The following is a 17,756-nucleotide window of genomic DNA, read 5'->3' as shown; positions in this document are numbered from 1 at the left end:
ACCTCAGCACAGGGATGATGGGAACCCCTAGTAATGGGCGCAGCAGGTGTGCAGACCTGGGACCTCAGCACAGGGATGGTAGAAACCCCTCATAATGGGAACAGCAGGTGTACAGACCCAGGAATTTAGCACAGGGATGGTGGGAACTCCTCCTAATGGGCAGAGCAGGTGTACAGACCCAGGAACTCAGCACAGGGATGGTGGGAACTTCTCATAATGGGCGCAGCAGGTGTGCAGACCTGGAACCTCAGCACAGGGATGGTGGGAACCCCTCATAATGGGCACTGCAGGTGTGCATACCCAGAACCTCAGCACAGGGATGGTGGGAACCCCTCATAATGGGCACAGCAGGTGTTAGGGGGTTTAACTCTCCAGCATCCATTAGAGACTGATATAGTAATATAGTTCATTCTTCTTTTCATTCTTCTTTTCATTCTTCTTCTTCTTCTTTTCATTCTTCTTTTCATTCTTCTTCTTCTTTTCATTCTTCTTTTCATTCTTCTTCTTCTTCTTTTCATTCTTCTTTTCATTCTTCTTTTCATTCTTCTTCTTCTTTTCATTCTTCTTCTTCTTCTTTTCATTCTTCTCATTCTTCTTTTCATTCTTCTCATTCTTCTTTTCATTCTTCTTCTCATTCTTCTTTTCATTTTTCTTTTCATTCTTCTTCTTCTTTTCATTCTTCTCATTCTTCTTTTCATTCTTCTTCTTCTTCTTCTTTTCATTCTTCTTCTTCTTCTTTTCATTCTTCTTCTTCTTCTTTTCATTCTTCTTTTCATTCTTCTTCTTCTTCATTCTTCTTTTCATTCTTCTTCTTCTTCTTCTTTTCATTCTTCTTCTTCTTCTTTTCATTCTTCTTCTTCTTCTTTTCATTCTTCTTCTTCTTCTTCTTTTCATTCTTCTTCTTCTTCTTCTTCTTCTTCTTCTTCTTCTTTTCATTCTTCTTCTTCTTCTTTTCATTCTTCTTCTTCTTTTCCTTCTTCTTCTTCTTTTCATTCTTCTTCTTCTTTTCCTTCTTCTTCTTCTTCTTCTTCTTCTTCTTTTCCTTCTTCTTCTTCTTCTTCTTCTTTTCATTCTTCTTCTTCTTCTTTTCATTCTTCTTCTTTTCAATCTTCTTCTTCTTCTTCTTCTTTTCCTTCTTCTTCTCCTTCTTCTTCTTCTTCTTCTTCTTCTTCTTTTCCTTCTTCTTCTTCTTCTTTTCATTCTTCTTCTTCTTCTTCTTTTCCTTCTTCTTCTTCTTCTTTTTATTCTTCTTCTTCTTCTTCTTTTCATTCTTCTTCTTCTTCGTCGTGCCCCGTGACTGCCCAAATGAGTGAAGTGTGCGGTGATTCTAAGATCGACGGCACTCATCTGCATGTCATACTGACTGACAGTATTATTTCTCTTCCCCAGCAGACTCCAAGGGCATTTAAATTAAAGGTACAGTGTTCTGCACTAATATAAAGGCTCTCTGAAGCCTAGAAATACTGTATGTATATATATATATATATATATATATATATATATATAATCTTTTGGGAAAACTGCAAAATTTTTCAAATCTACCCGGACCAACGAATATACAAAAATGAATGCCAGAGATACAAAACAAATTCTGAAAATTAATTGGTTCAACATAACGAATATGACGAAATGAAATTCTTCAATTAATGAATGCATCTGATCCGAAACAAAAAGCCCATTACTGCAGTGCATAGGGGTAAAGTCAGACATAGAAACAAATTAAAAAGTAACCTGTAATAGAGCCCCAGTGTCTGTGCCTTTGTTCTTCACCCTCTGTCAGAGATATATTTGCCCGGGGAAAAAACCTTAGTGACATAACAGCGAGCAGGTTGGGCCACAGCTCATGAAAGGTGATGCAGACACTCAAAACATCAAAAGGTTTAGCTCTGCAAGAAACCAAAGACTGGAGGTAGGGATGGCAGGATCGGTAAGGATTATTAGTGTTCTTTCCAGCCACATCATGGACTCTCTCCAAATATGGACTCTCTTCCAAGGAATACCCCTAAATGGTATGCCTGGGCAGCCACTAAACAGTCAGTTAGGGTTGGGTCGTGATGGAACTGTTACGTCATGTATTATGTTCCACCATCAATCCTTCAATAAATTTGTTGAACTTTCCTTAAGCCTGTTCTGAAGTTACTAAAGGGGTGAATGAGAGTCATATGGCAACACACTAAACTAACTTGGGTCAGTTAAGCACATACCTATGGTATATGAATCAAATCAGTTGCAAGAGGTTAACCCAGCATCTAAGTGGAAGAGGAGAGTAGTTGCTACGGGTAACTAAAAGACTGGTATCATGTGAATAGTAGCCTGTCGTGAAGCGTGGGTTCCTGGGTAAGGTGATGTGCCATCTGGTAGTAAAGGGATCTCTGCTTTAGCTCCTTCCCCAGAAGATCAGGGTTATGAAAATCCTCGGTGTCACCTCCCAGTACAGGAAAAAAGGAGTTATTAAGTGCATACATGAGGTCCGCACTAGGTGCACGGCGGGACCCCATTCTGTCAGTGGGAATGAGGTGGCAGAGGTACGCCGGAGGGATGGAGAATGCATAGGCTCAGCATTGTCCCTCCTAAATGCAACAGTTCACAGTCCAGGTGTGTAGAGACACAGGACAAGTTCTACTAGGACTAATACAGACATTCACTGCACACAGTGCACAGCTCATCTCTAAATTGGGGCCTACCTTAAAGGATAAGTTCACCTTTGGAACATATTACATCCGCTGTTAGGGTGGAGCATGTAACATGTTCCCATAGCTGCAGCCATGCCTGCCGCCCCCCCCCCCCCCCCCCCCTCTAACAGCAGATAGTACAGGGAGAAGTTTCCCCGTACTATCTGTCAGATTTGAAAACAGCACGGCCATGTGGGCTTCTGTCCACATGACTGCGTCATTCATTCACAGACATCCATGAATGAATGAACTGAAAGTCCCGACAGACTTAGCGGCTTTGGGCTGGTAGTTTTCAATAAACTACCATGGTCCTGTGGAGCTCCGTGATAGTTAATTGAAGCTTCTTGTCAGTATATCTGCTTGCTCATGCATCCTGTACGGCAAACAGATATTCTAACAGGTCTGCAAGAGACCTGTATGGCATCAGGGATCTACTGATCACTGCTGCAATGCTTTTCAGGCTCCTTTAGACAAAAATTAAAAATGCACATTTACCTGCAAAAAAATGTGCATTTATTATTTGTAGTCCAAAAAGTGAACTTATCCTTTAAGACTGACTTCACCTGAATGCAGCTGCAGCCTTGCCCTAGGACATTCATGAGCGTGCACATGGAAAGGTACCCCATGTGAAGGGCGAGTGACCCTTTCCACATTGCCTGGCGTAGCCCAAAAACCTGTTGGGCTTACAGTCACATACGCAGCAAGTGAAGACCACCTGCTGCTCCAGCCCCCATGTATGCCATCTATTCATGGACAGTGATGGTAGACAATGAGCATGTAGGTAGGTGCAGTCTGTTTACTTCACTGTAGGTGACGCTCAGATGAGTGCTACCACAGCCTGGAGAGGAAGTCAGGGGAAACCTGGTTTATCTGTAATTTCCTAGGTCATGGAGCAACGTGCCGAATGGCCTCACTACATCCATGTGACCACTGGTGGATATCTTGGGTTAGCAGGGTCTTTTTAAATTCCTGCCTCCAGGTCTTGGTTCGCTTTTGCTAAGTGGGTAGAGTAGGGAGAGAGAATCCGTTTGACAGGGAAAGTGACTATCGGCAAGAAAGGACAGGCTAGGGATATTCTATCATCAAGGAAGCTTCCCCTTTGGGACTGGACCAGCCAGGCTGCACTTCACCCTCTAAAACAGACGCTGTTAGTACATTTCTCCCCACTGCATCTGTAATCCGTGTACCAGGGTGGACTCCCCAGGATACAGTGAAGTCACGAACGAGGAAAGCAACCCCAACACCAGCTTTTGCCACAACAGAATTGTACTTAGATGTGGCAAATGAACACAACCACAAATGCTGGAAACATACAATAAATTTACATACACCTAGCCCAAAGGCTGAGACCCTTGTGCTGCACAGCATGACGCCTTCTGATGGATGAAGGTAGAAAGTGAAGTAATTTACCTACTGGCGGGCACAACTAAGCTGCCATACCTGACCTGTTATTACCCTAAAAGAGCAAGAATCAGTGTATGGGTGTATGGTATGGGCTAGCCTGCGGTGCAGCACAACAGCTTACAATCTTACACAAATCTACAGTATTCCCCCTCCCATAACTGGTCCTGTAGCACATGCCTGAGTATTCCTTTTGAGCAAAACGCCAGTCTGGCTTGTTTGTGGGATTTTATCAGCTCTCCAATGTGAAATGTCACTTTAAGTTGAGGAGTCCTTCCAATAATCAGTAACAACACTTGTGGCCTGACACAAACAGAGACCCTAACTAACTAACTATAGGCCTGGCCTCAGTCTCTAGGTGCCAACACTGAAATGAGGTGCGTGAACGATCTTACCAACCTGGGTCTGCTTTGTATCCGCTGGTGACTCTGAACAGAACAAATGTCTCTCCAACAAGCATGTGGTATCGCAGTATATGCTGCTTAGTTCCTCTGCTCTCATCAGCATTCCTGGCAGCAATCTTCCTTTCTCTGAACAGGATCAGGGTCTTGGACACAATCACTTAGCTGCAGCTCTGGTTACTGAGGGATGCTTTCACACCTGGATGTCATCAGATTCTCAGCTCACAGGGCCCCTTATTCACCATGCTCCAAAACATGGCTTCTCTCTCTCCTTCCTGTTCTCTTTCTCCACTCTGTGTGAAAAAAACCCACCTCTTCATGAATATACAAATATCTATGCAGTCTGAGGCTGTGTTAGAAAAACAGTGACATCTTGTGGCTAAACCGCAGAATGTCAGTCAAAACATTTAATTTACTCCACACAATAATTTACTTCCACACAAACAGTGTTCAAACAATGAGAGCTGTTTCCCCATCTCACACACCTCTGCCTTTGAACTGAACTGTGAGTGTCCTCCCTAAGCGGCGTTCTCCTACTGGGGTGTTTGTATTTGGTATTCTCTTCAATACAAGATTTAAGTTTTATTGCAACTGGACTCTGTATCTTTACAGCCGCACCACCACGCTCCAACTCCCCACAAGCACGTGATATAAAACAGCCTTTCTCAACTTTATTTTAATATGGAGGAACCCCGAAATACCTCTCAGGAAAACCCTGCTGACAATTACTACTACTACTACTTACAGCTTGCAACACATTAGTGTGATGGTCAAAAGGAAAAAATGCTCCTTACATTTATGAACAGCAGGAAGAATCTCCGTCTTATAGATAGCTAAAAAGATCACCAGTGTCAGAAGTTACTCATCTGAGAGACAGAAGTTGTTCATTGGTCAAGGAACAAACCAGCAACCTCTGGAGAAACCTTAGGGTTCCATGGAACCCTGGTAAAAGGCTGATTTAGAAGTTTGATAAAACAAAGAATTGTGTGCTGCCAATGTGCTGAACAAAATGCTAGACAATGAGCTGCCGCAGACACGTGTTATGTGTGTGAACATAAAAAACCAAATTAATAAAATAAAACTGTTGCGCTGCTATCAACAAACAATAAATCTATAAACAAACTGAAAGGTGACTAAAGGCCAAAAAAAGGATGAAAAATAAATAAATTCTTCAAAATGTCAAAAAAAGTGGAACATCTTCCTGCTGGTGACTACACCCAAATTCCCAGTGCTGCAAGTCTTCAATGTACGTGAATCACAGCAGTGAATATAAAAGTCCAGGTGGACCCTCACCTTCTCAGATGGACCTGTATGTGAACACAGGTCAGAAAAGCATCTCCCCTATAAGTGGAGGTAACACATAACTTGCTCCTCTGTAGGCAATCTTCCCCTTATGAATCACAGATGAACCTTCCAAATGGCACCTGATATCAGTACAGTGGGCTCTGTGGATAAAGCCTGACAACTACAAAGAAGACCATAGTGCAGTATGCTTCTTTAAATGGCATGTAATTTATTAAGACATATGCACTCACATGGTAACCAAATAAAAAACGCAATAAAACAATGACAGAGGCAATCAGTGAAGAGCAAAATCCTGCCAGTCAGATCGGCATTGGAGCGCTGACGTCACCCGACTCCTCCCCACGTGTATTGTCACGCACCATGCACCCTGATGAAGTCATGTGGTGCGTGACGATACGCATGGGGAGGAGTCGGGTGATGTCAACGCTCCAATGCCGATCTGACAGGCAGGATTGTGCTCTTCACTGATTGCTTCTGTCGTTTTATTGTGTTTTTTATTTGGTTACCTTGTGAGTGTATATGTCTTAATAAATTACATGTCATTTTAACCAATTGACGCCAACGTCACACAAATATATGGCTTCACAGAACTGGGCTTTTTTCCATGGGGCCGCATATTTGCGTACCTGTCTTTCTGCTGGGAGCACACCGCACGCCGCACTCCCAGCACAAAGACCGGGGTGTAACTGAGAGCACCGGGTCCCCTTTTAACGATCGGGACTCCTGATTCCGGGTCACATGATCGCAGTGATAGCCTCTGATTGACTATCACAGTGATCAGTCACTGTACAGCCCGGCCCCCTTGGGGTTTTTTTTTCTCTCTATGAATGGAGGAGAGCGATATCTCTAACTCCTGGCACAGAGGGAAAAAAATGTTTGTAAAAAGAAAAAAAAGTAAATAAATAAATATTTAAAAATAAAGTAAAAAATAAATAAAAAATACCTAGATCAAAGTTTGATCTAGTTCAGTTCCAGAGTAAGTGTTTGGGTCAAGGTCAGGGTCAAAGGTCAGTATTTTATTATTTATTTATTTGAAATTTGGTATCAGTGTAAGTTAGTGTCAGTGTGTTTCAGTTAAAAAACAAAATGCACACTATTGTTTCTGGGCTGTACTACGGGTACAAACAACAAATAACATACACATATATGGTATCGCTGCGATCGCCAAGAGCTGGAAAATTTATTTTGGGTTGTCCTTTGGTGGTAGGTTATGGTAGTAACAAGAAACACACAGCTAAATTTAAAAAAATATTTTTGTTTATCTATTTTGGGCCAGTTTCCTTTCATAATAAAAAAAAATAGGAGATATCCATTACCATTTATCACCAAATGAAAGCCCAATTTGTCCTGAAAAAAACAAGGTATAATTCACCTGGATGTACAAAGTAGTTGATGATATGTACGGTTTTACTACCACATGTCAACGTTGCAAAATTGTGCTTAGGCATTAACATTTGTTTTACCCTTAGGAGTGAAGGGGTTAAAGAAGCATACTGCACTATGGTCTTCTTTGTGGTTGTTGAGCTTCATGCACAGAGCCCACTGTACTGAAATCAGGTGCCATTTGGAAGGTTCAGCTGTGATTCATAAGGGGAAGACTGCCCACAGAGGAGCAAGTTATGTGTTACCCCCACTTATAGAGGAGATGCTTTTCTGACCTGTGTTCACATACAGGTCCATATGAGAAGGTGAAGGTCCATCTGGACTTTTATATTCACTGCTGTGATTCACGTACATTGAAGACTTGCAGCACTGGGAATTTGGGTGCAGTCACCAGCAGCAAGATGTTCCACTTTTTTTGACATTTTGAAGAATTTGTTTATTTTTCATCCTTCTTTTTGGACTTTAGTCACGTTTGAGTTTGTCTATAGATTTATTGTTTGTTGATAGCAGCGCGACACTTTTATTTTATTAATTTGATTTGGAAGCTTGCCAAATACTGAGCCAATGGAAGGGTGGTCAATGGGTAGCTTCTTGCAGTGTTACATGGCTGTCAGATCCCCAAAACTGCTTTGGCTCATTACATTTGTCCTGCTCAGAATCATGGGAGCTGTTAGCAAGCAGTTTGTAGGTGGTTTTCAAGCATCTAGGAAGCAGTTCGCTGCTGTTCCCTTATTAAGTGTTCTTTAGGGCAAGACCACTTACTGTTATCTCACATATATATTCTTATTATTATAGCCAAATTTACCACCCTAACTCCTCCCACAGTTTTTACACTACATAGACAGTAATATACCAAAATGTGCGGATTGTTCCCGATTGGTGTGCTATTACTTTGTGGAACGTTTCGCCGAATGGTTCACAAAATATCGGCGTTTTTGTGGTGAAATTGGTCCCATAGGAATGAATGGCGGAATGTTCAAAACTAGAGTGGGAGCTGACAAATGCTAGAGTGTGAGCTGAAAAATCAGGACATGATTTCTAAACTGCCATCACTCCCTCATTTTCAAGCCCACCTACACAAATCGTGTATCAGAACGTTCATCTATCCCTGCTGCCACTAAAAATGTCCACGGCTAAGCCATAGTCCTGATAGTTTTCACAATATGACCATTTGTTTGCAACGCACACCGCCCATTGACATTCATTGAAACTCCACTCTAGCCACCTCAAATTTGAAGGGCAATTTCTGAACTGTGACTGTGCCTTCATTTTTAATATTTCAGAGACATACTATGCAACAAAATGTAGGTCTGGGTCTTGTGATTCTCACAATATAAAGCTCTTTGGTGTTGGATTTATAATTTTTAAACTACAACGATTTGAAGATGGCAACTGCCAGTGAAGTGAGCAAGTTGGAGCAGTTTGTTTTTAACCGCTCTTCTCTGCCCTTGCTGTAGAGTGAGTTGCCATAGGAACCCAGGTGTGTGAGCACCTGGGGGGGGGGGATTTGGAGGGAAGGGAGGGGAGCATTTGTGCTTGAAGGAATATTAGGGGGAGAGGATTTGTACCTGGAGGAGGAGATTGAGGGGGGATGATCAGGGACGGACTGACCATTCGAGCACTCGGGCACTGCCCGAGGGCTCAGGGTCAGTAGGAGGCCCCATGAAATGCCCCTGGTACCTTTTTTATAGGCTTTTTTGAGTGTGGGCAAGGACACAGGGGCCCCATGATCCTCTATTGCCCGGGGGCCCCATGAGTTGTCAGTCCGCCCCTGGGGATGATTTGTCCTACAAGTCGGGAGATGATTTGTTCTGGGAGGTGGGATTTAGGAGTGATTTGTGCTGGGGTGGAGGAATTTGAGTGGTGGAACTGGGGACAGGGAGTATTTGTTTCGGGATGTGGGGTTATGATGGGAAAGATGATGGGTATGAAAAAGATGTGCTAGAATAGATTTGGGAGGAAGATTTGTGCTATAAGTGGATTTGTGTTGGGAAGAGGGTGTTTGATGGGGGGAGAGGATTTGTGCTTAAATGTAAACGGGGGATTTTGGCTAGGAGGGGGGGGAGAGTTTTGCCAGGAGGAGGAATTTTGGGGGAGATTTGTGCTGGCGGGGGGAGTTTCAAGATGAAGGATTTGTGCTGGGGGGATTTCGAGGGGTGAATTTGGAGTGAGGGAAAGCATTTTTTTTGCTGGGATGGGAGGTGGATTTTTTTCTGGCAGAAGCGATTGGGGAGAAGGAGGATTTGTGCTGGGGAGATTTGCAGGGGAGAAATTGGGGGATGGACAATTTGTGATGGGATGGGGGTGATTGTGCTGGGAGGAAGGATTTTAGGGGGAAGTTTTGTGCTAGAAGTGGGGATAGGATTTGAGCTGAGAAGGATTTGAGTGAGACTCAAGAAATACGATAGGTACAGCAGTGAAAAAATTAGATGTATAATTTATGCTCCTTGAAGCCCAAAAGGGTCTCCTTGGGTTTTGGGCCCATCAATGCATCTAGGTTGTGAAAGACTCACACATGTAGTATCCCCATACTCTGGTGGTGTAGCAGAATGTGTTTTGGGGTTTAATTGTAAGTATAGCTATGCTGTGTGTGTGAAATAACTTGTTAAAATGACTGCTTTAATGACTGTGCCCCCATTATGGAGATTCATTTTTTTAAATTTGTTCTGTTTACCACTATCATTGAAAGCGAAAGTAAAAGAAAATCCGGAAATCTTCAAAATCAATGGGACCTGGTAACTGGGGTAGGGGGTCCCATGGGATTCCCTTAACCACTTGCCTACTGGGCACTTTTACCCCCTTCCTGCCCAGGTCAATTTTCACCTTTCAGCGCTGTCGCACTTTCATTGACAATTACACAGTCATGCAACACTGTACCTATATGAAATTTTTAGAATTGTTTTTACACAAATAGAGATTACTATTGGTGATATTTAATCATCACTAAGTTTTTTTTTGTTTTTTGAGCTATAAATGAAAAAAGACTGAAAATGTTGAAAAATTGCATTTTTCTTAATTTCTGTTATAAAATTTTGCAAATAAATAATCATTCTACACAAACTTAGGCCAAAATGTATGTCTACTACATTTCTTTGGTGAAAATAACCCAAATCAGTGTTTATTGTTTAGTTGGTAGGAAAGTTATAGACCCCACAATCTATGGTATACAGTGTATCGAAAAATTAATAAATCCTATTGTACTGACGGCTCATTTCTTGAGGCCCAAAAATGTCAAGACAGTACAAATGTCCCCCAAAATGAGTGCTTTTTGGAAAGTCTGAGGTATTTAGTAAGAGGCATGGTACGTTTTTTTAGTTTGTCATTTTTTTTGTCATAGTTTTGTGGAAAATTAAGAAATGAGAAAAAAATTTTCACAATTTTTTTTTATATACTGTCATCAATGCAGTACAGTATCATCATATAACTGCTGCAGCAGTGATCAGGGACACCGACTGGTGACAGTATGTAAATGAATAAATAAATAATGTTTTTTTGTTTTTTTTTAAATAAAAAAAAAATTATTACTTTTTTTTTAATTTTTGGATGTTTTTTTCTACTTCTTTGACCAGAACAATACAATGTTACCATAGTAACACTGTACTACTCTTGGCACGTGATCAGGATTTTTTTGCTGATTGTGATTGCTTATATCAACAAATTTTGTTGATATAAGCAAGCATTTTTACAGAATGAAATTGATTCAGTAGTTTTTTTGTGATCAGCTGTGATTGGCCACAGCTGATCACATGCTACAGATGTGCTGTGATTGGCCAGTCTGTACACGTGACCAATCACAACTAGCAGCACAGTTGTAACAATTAATGGCATGAAAGGAAGCTATTTGTTTACAATTATCATGTGTTCTGCTGTGATTGATCACAGCAGTCACATGACACTGGTAGCAGGTCGATGTAGTGATCTGTCATCGGCCATGCCCGGTGGACACAGCCGATGACAGATCGTGCCGGAGCTCGCTCCTGAGAGGATGCCATATGATGTCCTCCCAAGATAATAGGGATCTCGCTCGGCCATCATCTAACAACAGGCTGGGTGGGAAGGGGTTAATTTGCAGGGATTTCCTCTCACTTCCTGTTTTGGCTATGGGACAGGAAGTGAAGGGAAATCACTCCAATGAGACACAGATGGCAAAAAATAAACTTTATCCAAGAATGAAAAGAAAAAAATTTTTTACCTATAGTTCTACTTTAAAGGCTGGGTTCACCTTTATAAAAAAAAATAATAAATGCACATATTTCTGCATGGAAAAAAATGTGCATTTAATTTTTTTTTTTTTACAGGAGCCTGCAGAGCATTGCATCTGTGATCAGTGGATCATGAGTGCAGTGTCAGTCACCTGTAGACTCTTGCTACAGCTCTCTGCTAGAACTGTCAATATCAGAACTGTAGGAAGTGCCAATGGACTACAAGTGTACTGATCAGTATGCGCACAGTCCATTGAGAACTGCAAGCCATCTACCACAGTGGCAGATGGGATTTGTAGTTTATTCAATCAATGATTGCTGTGAATGAATGATGCAGCTGTGCAGGCTTAGCCCCAGTAATTTTAAAATGTGACAGCAGCTGCAGGGAGAGGAACCCCCGACAACTGTCACAGGGTGAGGGGGGCAGGTGCTGTAACTGTAACGTGAACCTTTAATGCAGGTGTAACATGTTCCAAAGGTGAAACTAGGCCTTTTTGCTCTACTTCTGTAGGTCACAGGAGTGCACTTAGTTCTGCACTCCTGTGACCCAATTCAACCGTCAATGGGCTAAAGTCTGCTGTCGGTTGATGTCACACAGCTGGCCCAGGCTCTGCAAGGATCCTAGCAATAATTTGAGGATCTGCCTAACCTCTTAGCGTGCCATCAAGAGCCAGCTTCTACTGCCTCCTCAACCAGCCCTGTGCTCCAGTGAGTGCTGGAGGGGCAGAGGAGAGAGACGGTGACTAACAGTCACCATTCTCTGCATATTGAAGATCGAGAAATGAGTGATCAGCAGTCTTTGATTGCTCAGTTCTCAGTGTAAAGCCAGCAGAAAACAGCTGCAGCTAATTTGCATGCTTACCCTCTAAGCATACATTTCCCTTCCTCCCAGTACAAATCTGCTCCCCTGCTGAAGTCTCCCCTCCCAGCACAAATCTTTGACCCCCTCCCCCCCCATCCCCTAGGTCAAATCCTCTCCCTCCCCATATGCCCACAGCAAAATCCCACACAGATTCTCTCCCCCCCACTCCAAATCCCCCCTCCTAGCATAAATCCCCCCCCCCACCAACAAAAAGTACCTTTCCTAGCACAAATAATCCCTAATCATTCCTCCTAGCTCAAATCCCTCCTCTCAGAACAAATTCCCCTCCCTCAATCCCAGCACAACCCCCCCCCCCCCCCCAATTTCCCTTCCTAGCACAAATACTCCTCAATCATCCCTACTAGCACAAATCCCTTCCTCCCAAAACAATTTCCTCCTCCTAGCACAAATCCTCTAACCCTTGAATTTCCCCTGTGAGCACAGATTCTCTCCTCCCACTCCAAATCCCCCCTCCCAATGCCCCATCCTAGCATAAAACACACGCACACGCACACGCACACACACACTCTCTCCTAGCAGAAATCCCCCCTCCCAGCACAAATCCCCCCCTCAATTTCCCCTGCTGAAGTCTCCCCTCCCAGCACAAATCCTCTCCCTCCCCATATACCCCCAGCAAAATCCCCCCCTCCACAAAAAAATTTCCTCCTAGCACAAATCATCTAGCCCTCAAATTTCCCCTCTGAGCAGATTCTCTCCCCCCACTACAAATCCCCCATCCTAGCATAAATTCCCCTACCCCAATCCCCCATCCCAGCATAAATTCCCCTATCCCAATCCCCCATCCTAGCATAAATTCCCTACCCCTCAATTTCCCTTCCTAGAACAAACACTGCCCAATCATCCCTACTAGCACAAATCCTTTCCTCCAAGAAAAAATTTCCCATCCTAGCAAAAATCAACCCCCACCTTCTCTACCATATCACCTTTTCTAGCACAAACCCCCAAATCCCCCCTCGTAGCCCAAATCCTCTTCCCCCATCCCTCTTTCCAACACAAATCCCCCCAAATCACCACTCCTAGCCCGCATCCCCACATTTTACCCCCTAGAATTTTTAACACCTGCTGCCCCCCCAATTTCCCCCTCTCAAGACAAATCTCCTCCCCCCAATATCTTCATAGTGCCCCCCACTTCACATGATACCACAGTGCCCAGGGCAGCAACCCCTCCTGCCAACTCCTTGTCCCGGATCTGGGTGCAAATCACGCTGTGAATTGCGTATGAATGAGCTGTGGGCACAGTGTACAGCAGCAAAGATATTGCAGGACTCAGCCACTGTACACATGACAGCAGGAGTAAGGTGACAACGTGGGACAGTCCCACACAATTCCTGGCCTGCTGGGAGGTATGTAGTTCTACTTTACTTTCACAAGGGAGATATATATATATATATATATAGCAGCACAGTGGCTAAATGGTTAGCACTTCTGCCTGGCAGTACTAGGGTCGCTGGTTTGAATCCCAGCCACAGCACCACCTGCCTGGAGTTTGCATGTTCTCCCTGTGCCTGCGTGGGTTTCCTCCGGGTACTCCGGTTTCCTCCTACACTCCAAAGACATGCTGGTAGGTTAATTGGATCCTGTCTAAATTGGCCCTTGTATATGAATGTGAGTTAGGGACCTTAGATTGTACACCCCTTGAGGGTAAGGGACTGATGTGAATGTACAATGTATATGTAAAGTGCTGTGTAAATTGACAGCGCTATATAAGTACCTGAAATAAATAAATAGAAATATGTCAAAGAACAGAAAACCTGGGCTCGTGATATTACAGTAAAAGATCAGTTTACTAAGCAGAGGTAAATTATCGCTGCTTAGATTGTGGTTCCTCTGATTCTCCAGCTCTGGGCTGGAGAATCTGGAGGGAGAAAACAGATCTCCAGTGAAGGGCTGAACATGTTTTCCTGATTGTCATAAACTGTGAATGACCAGAGAATAGCTGCGATCCCCTGAATTGCATCTATTCTCTGTGTCATAAACGGACACCTTAGTTGTATAAGCACTGTTTCTGAGAACTGCTGTACATCTGTGTTGCATGGAGTCAACCAACTTCTGGCACCTGTGAACAGGTATTCCAGCCCAGGATGATTGGACTACATTCCACAGTTCTCTATTTCTTGGTTTTGCCTCAGAAACTGCATTTTTGATGTCACCCCACAAGTTCTATTGGATTAAGATCCGGGGATTGGGCTGGCCACTCCATAACGTCAATCTTGTTGGTCTGGAACCAAGATGTTGCACGTTTACTGGTGTGTTTGGGGTCGTTGTCTTGTTGGAACACCCATTTCAAGGGTATTTCCTCTCAGCATAAGGCAGCATGACCTCTGCAAGTATTCTGATGTATTCAAACTGATCCATGATCCCTGGTATGTGATAAATAGGCCCACCACCATAGTATGAGAAACATCCCCATATCATGATGCTTGCGCAACCATGCTTCACTCTTCAATCAATGTTTTAATCAAGGTACGCTGTTCTTCTGAACAATGTCTGGAACAACCCATTTTCCTCAGAATTTCAGAGAGAAATGCACTGTAACCAGCATGTACAACATTTGCTGCCTTCCTTCCTTCCTTAAATAAGGGCAATAATTGCCACCTGTTTTTCAAAGAATGAATGACCTCACTAGTAGAACTCCACACTGCTATTATTTTGTACATGCCCCTTTCAATTAGTGATTCAATTACACAGAATCAGCAGCATGCATGTCATGACTGTTGGGTCTGTTGGATTTCTATTACTCTTCTAAACCTGCTAGTAAATTATTTGCCATGTAGAAATATAATTTCTACCAAAATCAGTGATTGATCAGGTTAGTGATGTCTGACTGCTATTATTTTGAACACAACTGTATATATATACAGCTTCAGGGTGTAGGAGTGCCTAGGCACACTCAGATACCAGGAAGCACAATACTATTTTCCAGGAGGAATTTAAGACAGATGGTGCATTTTTCAGGTTACTACTTAGGCACAATTAACCTTTGTAGATGTTTCCTATAATACAGCAAATTTTCACTTACTGAGTTCAGGTCCACATAAAAGGTCGAAACAGATCTATTATTAAAAACGATAAACAGCCAAACGTCTTCTTTCTAAGCAACAACATAAAAGGTATGGAACAGATGTAGAGAAGCCAACAAGGCAGATGGCAGCAATTGTGCTGCATAAAATCACTGTGATCCAGTCCAGACAAACACTGACTATACATCAGTTTATTCTTAACTGTATAAATTAAGAAAGTTAATCAGGAGAATTTCTATTTTTTTCCTCTGCAGGCGTCTGGAAAAAGCCTTTCCTCTCTTATTGGTGTTGTTATAGATGTACCATCTGCTCATATAATCTGTGAGAGGAAATGATCACAGGAAGATGCTTTGAAAGTGATACGAGTATCTGAAGGAGAGATGGACCGGCTAAGTTTGTCCTTTGATTATGCACAAGATCGGTGCCAGCAGGTCGGAAGCAGCGACTGGAGTCGGTTTCTGAGGCCAATTCTAGATGTTCCGTGTTGGTGCCAGGCTTCTGCCCTGAAAACTTAGCAGGTTGCTTGGAACGGGTTGTGATTGTGAACGAGTATAAAGCCAAGTCTTTGAAAGTAAAACCTTAAGGGTTCATGTACACATAGCTTACACAGGCATTTTAGATGACTTCCCGAAACGTTCCCGTACCCCACACAGCCTGCCATACAAGTGAATGGCTGGGCCTGAACTCTTGGTCCCCATTCACGCCTGAGCTTTTCGTAGCTCAAAGCTCCAAAATGCTAAACATTCTAAATCCCATGTATTTCAATGGCGACTGATCACATATGTGGTGACAACCCAAAATGTGGGATTTTCTTTCACAAAGTGAAGCTTCCTAATGGGGGCACAGACACCAATGACAGGTGTTCTAATCCCTCTCCACTCTATCCAAAACTGAAAAAAAACATTTAGCCTCTAGTTACTGTATGAACTGAAAGGGTTACTAAACCCAGGACTCTGCATTCACTATATCTGGTCTCCCACAGTACACACAACATAGAAGTGCAAATATTTTAGTAAATATAACCTGCTAAATACCTTTTCTCATCAGCAGTTAGAGCAGTCTTGTGACTTCAGCAGAGCACTGGTTAAAGCTTGTAGGAGGAGTTTTCTTTCTGCTCTAGGAGGAAAGTCCTAACCCTCTGTCTGGATCAGGGGCGGACTGACCATTTGGGAACTCAGGCACTGCCCAAGGGCACAGGGTCAGTAGGGGGCCCCATGAGATGCCTCTGGTACGTTTCATAGGCTTTTTTGGGTGTGGTTTGAGTGTGGGCAAGTACACAGGGGCCCCATGATCCCCTATTGCCCGGGGGCCCCATGAGTTGTCAGTCCACCCCTGGTCTGGATAGCACTGATTGGCCCTGTGCTGATCACATGCGCTCTCCCAAGAAAAAAAAAACTTTCTAGCAATACACACCAAACTGAGCATGTACATGTGACTATGGATTCAGTCTGTATCAGGAGGACATTTCAACAAAAGGAGGGGCAGAGAAGAAAGGATCAAACAGCCTTTTTACACAATGCAGAGGATTAACCCCTTAGGTTCCACAGTGAGTATAACAAGAATGCTTTACTGCATATAGACAGATTTTACTGTTGTGGGTTTAGTAGCACTTGAAGGACCATTATGCTTCACAGCACTGCCTAAGGTGTGTGCACATACCTTATCACAAATAAACTAAAAATATGTGGATAAATTGATGTAAAAAAGGGCTAATTGCTCAAAATAACATTCCCTGCGGATCTGCTGCTTCCACTTTACGCCTACTTCATTAATCTTCCGGTGTTTGCCGATAATTGAAGTAATGTAAACCATAGGTCATTTCATATACAACATAAAGTGCTTTGTGCTCAAGATGCTGTTCCCTGCAGATCCACTGCTTCCACTTTCTTTACACCTACTTTAATCTTATAGTATTTGCTCCTAGATATTTGCAGAATGAAAAAATTAGTTTTGTTTCATTTCAGATCGATTGGTTAAGTTATTAATTTTATTTTGTTGCATTCATAAATAAATTTGTTTCATTTATTCGTTTTCAACCGCATTCAAATTTTTCCAATAGATTTGAAGTACAGTATTTGAATCGAATTAAAATCGATCCAAATTCATTGTGAAGAAAAGCTGGTTCTATTCTATTTAAAATTCAAATTTTGGAAAATGGTTATATTCTATTCTATTGTAATTGATTCTATGTTTTTTTTTTTCTATTTTATTATTTTATTTTCTATTTTATGCCTTTATTTTCTATTCTTTTATTCTCTGTTCTATTCTGTTATGCTTTACTCTATTCTTTTTATATTCTAGTTTTATTCTATTCAAAATTTGAATTTCGGAAAAAGGCTATATTCTATAATATTTTTTTCTATTTCTATTCTAGTCTTTTATTTTCTGTTCTATTCTTTTCCATTCTATTTTGTTGTATTATTTTACATTCTATTCTGCTTTACTCTTTTCTATTCTGTGAATTTGCACTTCTGCTGCCAGTGCACAGC

The 17,756-nt window shown here is 42.3% G+C and overlaps 1 long non-coding RNA gene across 1 annotated transcript in view; it reads left to right on the top strand.

Moving 5' to 3' along the window:
• The window catches only part of LOC149474187 (uncharacterized), a 232,509-nt gene extending 215,217 nt beyond the window's left edge, over positions 1-17,292 (top strand). The window contains exon 5 of the long non-coding RNA XR_016311663.1: positions 15,522-17,292. This is a non-coding gene — a long non-coding RNA (uncharacterized LOC149474187). The remainder of the gene's footprint in view (positions 1-15,521) is intronic.
• The last annotated feature ends 464 nt before the right edge of the window (positions 17,293-17,756 follow it).

This window comes from Staurois parvus, unplaced genomic scaffold (genome assembly GCF_062004578.1).
Source record: "Staurois parvus isolate SC_StPar_1 unplaced genomic scaffold, SC_StPar_1.0 ptg000010l, whole genome shotgun sequence".
Taxonomy (NCBI): domain Eukaryota; kingdom Metazoa; phylum Chordata; class Amphibia; order Anura; family Ranidae; genus Staurois; species Staurois parvus.
This window is presented reverse-complemented; position numbering and strand designations above follow the sequence as displayed.